The sequence below is a fragment of the Lygodium microphyllum genome, chromosome 15 (assembly GCF_053477565.2).
Source record: "Lygodium microphyllum isolate KBCC chromosome 15, Lygodium_microphyllum_v1.1.10, whole genome shotgun sequence".
In the NCBI taxonomy this organism is placed as follows: Eukaryota; Viridiplantae; Streptophyta; class Polypodiopsida; order Schizaeales; family Lygodiaceae; genus Lygodium; species Lygodium microphyllum.
The window spans coordinates 94,668,461-94,679,222 of NC_141149.1; positions in this window are offsets into that span (position 1 = coordinate 94,668,461).

A 10,762-nucleotide genomic window follows, 5' to 3' on the forward strand; every position below is an offset into this window, starting at 1 on the left:
TGAAGCAAAATCTTGCATTTGGATGCAAGCATTAGATTGCATGGAAAAGGGAAAAATAGCAAAGTCTCAATTTGCTAAGGTTCATAATCAAGAAGCTCTCATGGAAAAAAAAGAGAAGAAGAGATGAGGACACTGATGGTCCTTTCTCTTCAAATCCATCTAAATGCATAACACAAAGTAAAATGGAGCAGCAGAAAGAGGCTAAAGAAGCCATACATGAGCATGTTATTGAGGATGCATCTCAAGAGAAGAAACGAGAAGGGAAGAAAAGGGGCAAGCAGCCTAGTTATAGGTTACAATAAAATCTTGAGACTAACCTTTAAAAAGTCTTGAAAGAATGCATACTTGGCAGTAGAGTGTGGAATTCACACTTGGCGAAGTTCTTGCAATCGCGAAGCGTGAATTTTATGCTACAATCATTAATATATTGAAACAAAAAAGTTAGTTTGATGGTGAAGTTTGGCAAGCATTGATGCAAGTTGACATAGAGAATCAAATTCAAAGAGAGTATGACAATCCATGAAATGTTGTTTTGGAGCTCAAAAGATAGTAGTCCGGTGTCTATGGGATATAATAATAATAAGATATAGAAGAGATAGATGTTTTTTTATATAGAAGTTTATATGAGTCACTTGGATGAATTGTGTTTTTTGCATAACATTGATGTTTTTGCACAAACCTATGGAATATATAAAGACAATATAGTTTAGATATGTTAGAAAAATATGAGATGATATATTGTAATTCAATATTAGCTCCATTGAGCTAGAATGTGAATTAAAGTAGTGATATAGGTAAGATGTAGGTGATCTTATAGAAGATCTTATTTTGTGTATACAAATCGTAGAGAGTTTGATACACATGACTATCATTCGTTAAATTGGCATATTTAGCTTAGGGTGTGTCAATATATGTGTATAATAATGTCGATTAGAACTAGGTGGACTAGTTAGTTAGTGACTAAGTCCCTTTCACACTATTATTAGACTTAGTCTTACTTGATATTCCATTTATAAATGAGTAGTGACATGAATAATTAAAAAGAACAAGACTAAAGAGAGTACTATGCTCTCAGTGCTTCTCATATGTTTGTTGTGTCTCTCTCTCCCTCTCTCTGTATCACCAATATGGTATCAGAGTTGTGAGACCTTGAGAGCCTATGACGTTCACATTGCGGGAGCTAGAGCAAGAAGACAAAAGCCAACTATCATCTGAAGCTTGTGAAGAAATCTTCCCTATAGATGTGGCACCCATAACGAACACTTGAAGGGTATGTATTAGTCCTTTTGAAGTTTATTCTTGCTCTGAGCCTATTGAGGCTTGGTAGGAATGATCGATGATACGTACTACAACCTTGGGAGCATGCTTTAGTCGCTATCATATTGAGAATGTATGGAGCATATTCATTTCAGATTTGCACCTACCATTGATCACATGGACAACACAAGATTTTGTCATCTGATGAAGCTAAAGATGTTGGCTATTGTAGTTGGCATGCTAGGCAACATATAATGCTTATTGTAGCTCATGGAAATTAGAAGGAAAGGCATATACTCCGTAGCCAAAAGAAGGCAAGCATGAATCTAAGGATATGGCACCTACTTCTAGTGAAAATGTCAAGCATGGTTGAGCTATCAAATACTTGGTATTGGCATCATCAAACATCATGCGATGTTGAATAGTAGGTGTGGCATTATTCCTAAACACTTTGGCATCTTGAAAGAGGGCTGAAGTATGCCATTGGAAGTGTATTCATAGGCAAGGTGCTATCCTAAATTTATGACACCTCATACTTGATCTCTTGAGCATTGTGAAGGTTGTATGGTATTTGCAGATGCTTGGACATTACTTCATGAATGGAGGATGCTTTTCAGGAATGCAATGAACATTGAATGCTTAGTCTAGAACTAAGATATTGATAGATAAATAGTTCATTGCTTGTTCATAATCTATGAGAAATATTTTTTTGTCACTACTTCTAGTTGTATAATCAATGACACATATCTACTATGACTTGAGGCTATTTTGAGCCGAAATTTTCCATGTTTTAGAAAAAACAATGCTAGTCATTATTCATAGGTTGTTGGTTACAAATTACTTGTTTGCTCATTGTTACAGAACTTGGTTGTATAGGGGACATGCACAAGATGAAGTCCACATGAATTGGCTATCATGTTTAGATGATTTTCCACATGTCTGGGGATGTTTTTGAAATGTCTACAAACTGAAATTTACTTGTTATTGCATAATTTTACTGTCATAAAGTTAGCATATTGAAATTTTCCTACTATAATGGTGAGCTATCTATGCATCCAAAATAAATGGTTTGGAACTTCCATGTCTACAATATGCTTAGATAAGCTAAACTGAACTAATTGAAGGGCACAAATGGATGTACTCGTGTTGTTTGGATGCTATACAAATATCTTGATTAGTGAAAGATTTACTAGTCGGCATTGACAGCTGAGGACTACAGTAATACATAGAGTTGTAATCATGGCTAATGCTGAAAAGGTGGACAATATCACTTAAATAGTGGGTGAAAAATTGGACAATAATAATTATGTTATCTAAAAATTATGTATGGAGAACTTTTCCATTAGAAAAGACTATTAGGATCTTGTGAGATATGTGATGAAGCTAAACCTAAGCTTCTAGACAGACATCCAACTCTTGAACAGCACAAGGCACACCGTGCTTGGCTTGAATGTGCTAGTAGAGTCTTGCACTAGCTCTCACTATGCATTATGGATACAAGGGTCATGTAGATAATGAACTACAAGTCTCCTAAAGATGCTTGGGAAATCTTGATGAAGTATCATCCCAGGGGGGTCCACTAGGGTTTACCATATGGTACCACGTGAGTGTAAGGGAGGGGGGTTATATAAGGGAAGGAAGGTACATTTTATAAGGTAAGGTCCCATAAATAGGGGGTAGATAAGGGGTATTTTCATATATTTCTTGCATGCAAGTGATGTCTCCTTACTACTACTAGTGAATACCCAATGAGTATTATAGCACTACCACTAGTGCAAGAAAAATTCAGCTAAAGCAAAAATTCAACACCATGGAGAGGAAAGGATAGTCCATATAGAATTATGTAATAGAGATAAAGACTCTTGTAGATTAGTTGGCAAGTATTTGAACTGAAGTACAAGATGAGGATTTAGTTGATATGACCTTGAATGGACTTGGACCTGAATACAAGTCATTTGATTGCTGACGTCCGTACCACCGCAGGAACAAGGGGACACGCGTATCCGCGCGTGTGAATAGCCACTAAACAGCTCATGACCAAGTCACGACCATGATCAACAATGCCCACGTGCGTAGGAACACCCGCAATCGGGAAGGGGAAGGGGAAGGGGAAGGGGAAGGGAAGGAGGAGGAGGACGGTGGATCGAGAAGGAGGAAGGAGGAGGAGATGGAGGATGAGGGAAGGTGGGGAACGGAAGCGGGACACAAAAGAGAGAGAGAGAGAGAGAGAGAGAGAGAGAGAGAGAGAGAGAGAGAGAGAGAGAGAGAGAGAGAGAGAGAGAGAGAGAGAGAGAGAGAGAGAGAGAGAGAGAGAGAGAGAGAGAGAGAGAGACAGAAAGAAAGAAAGAAGGAAGAGACAGGAGAGAGGGAAGGAGGGGGGAGGAGGGAACCATTGACGGGGAGGGGGGAGGGTATGATTATTTTTTGTGAATCTTTAATTTTTTTTTAAAAAAATAGTATTTGAAAAAGAAAAATCAAAGGGATCCCCCTGTCCTGTGGGCAGGCGTGGGGGTAAAAAAATTTATAGTGGCAGGACCTATAGATGGCCGAGACATCGTCACGTGGCCAAACCGTGCGACAGACTCATTAGAAGACGTGTAAATTGAAAAACACAGATGTTCACGCGCAACGCAGGAGGTGCGTACACCCGTAAAAACATGAAAAAATTTAATAAAACCCAAACCGTGCATCGGAATGAAATGTCGTAAAAACACAAAATGTGTCAAAAGGTAGGGAGAAGATAATGAAAAAATACAACAGGGGGTTTGGGGAGAATGCAAAGCATTCACATGGGAAAAAGGTAAAAATCGAGCCTAAAAATGCATACAGGAAATATCGGAGAATTCGTTCATCGAAATGAAGTGCAAGAAGAATGAGAAATGTGTCACAGAATGTGCCCGACAATCCTATCACATCAGAACACAATTTTGATTAAGATAATATGCATTCACATGGGAAAAACCCAACAATCGTACCCAAAAAGGGATTCGAAAATTAATAGTTAATGATCCAGCCACCGGAATGGAGGGTAGTCAAAAGAAGAAATGTCAGGGCATCGATGATCTTCAGGGCTCACACATTAGAACTTACTTCAAATGGGGTTAGGAGACATTCACAAGGAAAAAACAATAAAATGAAGCTCGAAAACACCTATAAAAATTAATAACGAAAAATCTGTAGGTTGGAATAGGGCAGTGGAAAAAAGAAAAAATGGGCAAGAAGAGGGGCCGGTCAAGGCTATCCACTCAGAATTGAATTCTGATGAGAATAGGGAAAGTTCACATGGAAAAATGACAAAAATACGCATGAAAAAGACATGAAAACTCACAAAAATTAATAACGGACAACCTGTACTTCAGAATGATAGGGTGAAAAAAAAGTGTCATATGGAAGGTGTAGGATAGGGTTGTCACATCATGTCAGCGTTCCAAAATATCAAAGGAGTGTTCACATGAAAAAACGTCTAATGTGCGGGAATTGCTTCAAAAATTAATAACTTTCAATCCATTGCTCACAATAGAGGTGGTAAATAGGAAAAAGGTACAGTTTGAAGGGATACACATGGCTATAAGGTTGGATTTGGGTTTTTGTAAACTCAGGGTGTGTTCACATGGAAAAAGAATCAAAACACCGTATAAAGAAAAATAACAATAGGAATGGCCTCGTAGGTAAGGAAGACGAGGGCTGGTGGGTGGGCAAGGGACCCATTAAGTTAAAGTGAAGACATGGGATATACATAGATTCCATGAGTGACATATGCAAGATGTATGCTCGACACACGCGCAAGGATGTGCCCCCACACTTAAAACCTTACTTGGGTAGGGTGAAATGACTTCGCATGAATACAAGATGTGTCATTGGATTGTACGTTAATGTTACCACAGTTAAACATGACTATCACTTGCAAACAAAAGGTGTAGGGTTAGAAAAACTTAGCCTAGTTTGTCAAGCATTACAGTTGACTGGTGACGTTGCATCCTGTGTCGTTGTCGGTTGCAAGAGGTGTCAAGATGTCTTCACAGCATACATCCAGTGCAGCAGGGACCATGCAGCAGCACCTAGGGAGGAAGCTTTGCTGATGAAGGTGTAGGAATTCGGGTGATGACGAAGGCTATTGCACTCAAAACACAGTCACTCAAATGGGGAGGAAAGAACAGTCACTCATCCCATAACGCATATCATTCGATGAATCTCATCGAGAACCCCATAACATACACCCAGTTTAGAATTTGACAAGGGAAATGGGACAGAAGGAGTATGCCAGGGTGCACAATTGATGATGCGTAAGTGTGTCCAACCTCGTCTAGCATAGGTGCATAGAGAAAGGAAAACATAGCTTGCGCCAAGTGTTGTAACGTCCCTCAATCTCACCTCTCGATGATTGTTTTGAGGACACACCAATAACACTTGAGTCCCCTTTGACTGATACTCTGTTTGAGAATACAAGAGGGCAATTCGATCCTTACACCCATTATTATTATCCTCACAATGTGTGCATTTGATGGTGGAGAAGTGTATCCCGCCTTGTGCTGGCATATAGTGCGAGAATGAAGGCCAGGAAGCCTTATAGTGCAGTGCACAGGAATAGATCATGCATTGTGCATTGAGAGGTCCAGCCCGGGCATGCAACCCTCCATTCCACATAGCTCACCTCTCCTTTGAATTGAAGGGAAATGATTGGTCACTCACCCTACCCTCTGTCTCACGTTCTATTGATAAATACAGAGGGCAGTCCATACTCATAGCCCATCCTGTTAGGATGAAAGCTCACATCACTCAATTGTTTGTTGATAAAGATCACTTTATCTATTGCTAGCATTAGGGAGTTGATGATGAGGCATACCCAGGGAGGTAGCCCATATATTTGGTACTGTATATTTTTTGGAGATCATGTCGTCTGTGTTAAGGAATCACATGTTCTACAGGGAGTACAGAGACAACACACCAATGGAGGTGGCTTTGTAATTTCTTCTAGAAAAGTGTCTGTTAATGATTTGGCTATCCTGGATTGTGGGGTGTTACCATCTTTTCCACAGCCAGCTTCCTGTCCAAGGGTATTTCCACCTTTTCTTGGAATGAGGCCTGTTATGAAAAGGAATTGCTTCCTTTTCTCCCATAATAGTTTTATTTCATATTATTATTATTTTTCTTTTTTTTTACCCTACTCCCGAGGGTGTTTCCACCTTTTCTCAAAGAATAGGTTGGCATGACAAGGACTGAAGCCCTTTTCTCATATATATATATATAAGAGAATGGTAGAAATACCATGTGTCAGGACCATCCTCACCACTGTTGCTGGATTTCACAAGAAGAGAGCAAGGCCGTCTCATGAAGAAGATCTTAAGGGCTATTAGGAGCATGAGGAGAAAGACAGTGTGATGCCCAAAAGGGGAAGAGTGGGTCGACTGTGATTGTCAGAATCCATAGAGAGGGAAGTACTTCTTCAGGCGATAGCCATTGATAAGGAAAGGATCATCAGAGGCATCAACGGTCTACACTTGGACAGAGTCATTAGGATTGATACCAAGTACCTTATACGGGCCCATCCATTGTTGTTGAAGCTTGCTAGGAAACTTTCCAAATTGCAAATCATAGGCCAAGACAAGATCACCTTCCTTGAACTCCTTGTTCTTGGTGAAGCTGTCGTGATATGCCTTTCATCCGGCTTGCGTGGCTTCCATGCACTCTGTAGAGCCACCCTCTGCGAGTCTCGTCTAGACATTCTAAGTCCAGGATACAGTGTTTTGTAGGGACTCATTATCTCCCAAGCACTCCTTGATAGCCACTTGCAGGGAGGGAACCCAGTTCAATAGGAAATACGGCTTCTGTTCCATACACCAACTGGAAAGGAGTTTGTCCTATAGTTGCATTATGGGAGGTTCTGTATACCCAGAGGGCCTCTGTAAGTCGATCATCCCAATTAGACAATGTGCGGCTATCGTTCATGTCAAGATCAAGCAAACGATGTGATTGGTGACCTCAACTTGGCCTTGGCTCTGGGGTAATAGGGTGTGGACTTACAATGACGAATCTTGTACAGTTTGGTCAACTCTTCCATGATCTTATTAAGGAAGTGAGTACCTTGGTCATTGACGAGATCTAGGGGATTGCCAAAACAGGTGATGATATTCTTGTTACAGGAACAAGGCCACACTATTACCATCGTCCTACTTCAAAGCTTTAGGTTCACACCACTTGGTGACATAATCCGTACATATCAGGATCTATCTATGTTGCTTTTGTCTAGTGGGGGGATCGATTGGACCTACGAAGTCGATGCCCCACTTCTAGAATGGCTTCAAGGGAAGGATAGGTTGCAGTGGCATGGCATTGGTCTTGGTGGGTTTCCCCATCGGTTGATATGCATCACATTGCTTAGAGTAGTCATAGGCATCCTTATAGAGGGTCGACCACCAATATCCTGCTAACAGAGCCTTTCTGGCTATTGCTTCTCATGCAAAGTGACCTCCACATGGCTAGTCATGGAAAGCCTTTAGAAAAATCCCAATCTCTTCTCCTGCAACACATCTTGTGAGCACTTCATCTTTGCATTTCTTGTATAATGCACCGCCTAACAAGGTGTAGGGGGCTAATTCTAATAGAAGCCTCTTTCTTTCATGACTAGAGATGCTAGGAGGATACTGTTGGGTTGCCAGTAGATTGGCAATGTCTGCATACCACCAGGGGGAAACAGTTTCGACTAGAAATAAGGAAGCATCAGAGAGGTCTGGATCATCCTACTCCTCGTCTGCATTCTGCGGGATATGTGAATGATGATCAATTAGAACATGGGAGCAACCACACTCCAAGCTCCATTGCCGCGAGCAAGAGAAGAGAAGTGAAGAGAAGAAGAGAGGAGAGGAGAAGATGGAGAGCTTCTCCTCCTTGGTCCCTCGCCCTCACACACTCACTCCCTCACACTCTCACACTCCCTCTCTCGGGCACAAGCTCAAGCAAGCAAGAAGAAGAAGAAGAAGAAGAAGAAGAAGAAGAAGAAGAAGAAGAGAGCCACTTTTTGCCACACACAAGAATGAGCTTCTCATTCACTTTTCAACTTTATATACAAAACCCTAAATCCCTTTTGGGCGATCATCCCCTTTTCCCCTTTTTTACATGGCCGGCCGTAGCCTAGGCCCTTTTCCCATTGTTCTTTTTTCTTCCTAGCTTCCTTTCCACCGCCCGTCTACATTCACAAATTGCACGGGTGCGGGTGAGAGCCCGGCGCTCCTTGAATTAAACCATGATGCGCTTGCGCACTTTTACAAAAGTTTTGACTTGCGCTTTTCCTTGTGCACCTTTGTCTTCCATTTCTCTTGCCTTGGCCTTTGTCTTTGTCTTCTATTTTAGCTTTTCGGATTTTCCACCGCCTAGCACTCTTTTACAAGATTTTAGGGTGTGCCTTTGTATTTTAAAATGCACATTTCCCCTTTTGTAGTTGCCTTAGAATTTTAAGGTTGTCCTTGTGCTTTTGGCCTTTTCTCCTCTTCAGATCAACCTTCCCTGCAAGGACCATCTCACGAATAAAGTGGTAGTGTACCTCTATGTGTTTTGTCCTGGCATGGTAAACTGGATTCATGGCCAGGAGTACACTACTCAGATTATCACATAACAGTTTCACTGGAGCATCAACCTGAATGTCCAAGTCAGCCATAAGCTTGAGCAGCCAAGCAATCTCACATGCTGCCAATGCACCCCCCCTATACTCTGCCTCAGTACTAGATAAAGCAACCGTAGGCTGCTTCTTGCTGCTCCAACTGATCATGCCGCTACCAAAGCCAAAGGCATAGCCACTCGTAGATCGTCTGTCAGTTGAGCATCCTGCCCAATCTGCATCTGTGTATCCAATCAGTGTCAAGGACTTATCTCTGACATAGAACAGCCCATAGTCTACAGTGGACTTAACATACCTCATGATGCGTCTAACTGCATCCAAGTGCGGCTTTCTTGGCTTCTGCATAAACTGGCTTATCAGCCCTACTGCATAGCTCAAGTCAGGCCTAGTGATGGTCAAGTAAATCAGACTGCCGACCATCTGCCTGTACATAGTCACATCTTCTATTTCAGCCCCAGTGTTCATGTCTAGCTTTACATTCTGGTCCAGAGGTGTATCTAGTGGTTTGCATTCAGCCATGCCATACTTCTTAAGCATTTCCATGGCATAGTGATTCTACATCAGCCATAAACCATTTTCAGCTGGTACAACCTCAATACCCAAGAAATACTTCAGATCTCCCAGATCTTTCATGTCAAATTCAGATTTCAGCATCTTCATAGCATGCTGAATTCCCATGTCATCATCTCCACTGATTATCAGGTCATCAACATATATGACCAGCACTACCAAGCCACTGTCAGTCTTCTTTGTAAACAGGCTGTGATCAGCCCTGCCAACAACAAATCCAAGACTCTGCAAGTAACTGCTGATCCTAGCATGCCAGGCTCTCGGAGCCTGCTTCAGCCCATATAGTGCCTTTTTCAGCCTGCACACATACTGCTGAAAATCAGGGTGCTCATACCCTTCTGGCTGAACCATGTATACGTCCTCTGCTAAATCACCGTTGAGGAATGCATTCTTAACATCCATCTGCTGCAATTTCCAGCCTTTTTCAGCAGCCAAGGCAATAACAGTTCGTATGGTTGCCATTTTCGCAACCGGGCTGAATGTTTCATCATAATCCAAGCCATACTGCTGAGCATATCCTTTAGCGACCAGCCTTGCTTTGTACCTTTCCACACTACCATCAGACTTACATTTGATTTTATAAACCCATTTGCAACCAACAGGCTTTTTCCCTTCAGGCAGTGGTACCAAATCCCAAGTCTGATTTTCAGCCAAGGCTTTCATCTCTTCGTCCATAGCCATGCACCAATTTTCATCTTTTGCTGCTTCGGCATAAGTACCTGGTTCTTTGATCTCCATCACTTTTGTCATGTATGCATAATGCTTTGCAGAATAACTAGAGTACGTCAACCTGTCAACAGGGTATCTGACCCTCTGCGATCGTCTAAGCTGTGGTGCACTACTCGATTCACCTCTCTCATGAGGCGGAATGTACCTATTCTGCCTTGTGCCAAGCGTATAGACAGTCGGAATACCAAGTTCGCTGTCTAAAGTATCACTAGACTCATAGCCCGAAGTCATTCTGCCAGGTGTCATCATACCAGATGCATCCTCAATAACTTTCTATTTTCCTTTGTTGTCCAAGACATCATGTCTCCCCCTCACTGACATACCCGTGTCAGTGGATGGTGAGCTCCTCAATCTCCCTGTCCATGGAGATACTGTCTGACTGATAGGTCCTGTCATAGCAGTGCTCTGCTGCAAATCAATTGTAGAGACATGAGTGGAAGGCATATCAGATGGCACTGCAACTGGTGATACATACCAAGAACCCATCTCATCAAAGATAACATCCCTGCTTACCAAAGTCTCCCTGGTAGAGGGATCATAGCATTTGTATGCCTTCTTCTCCTACGAATATCCAATGAAAACACACTTATGTGC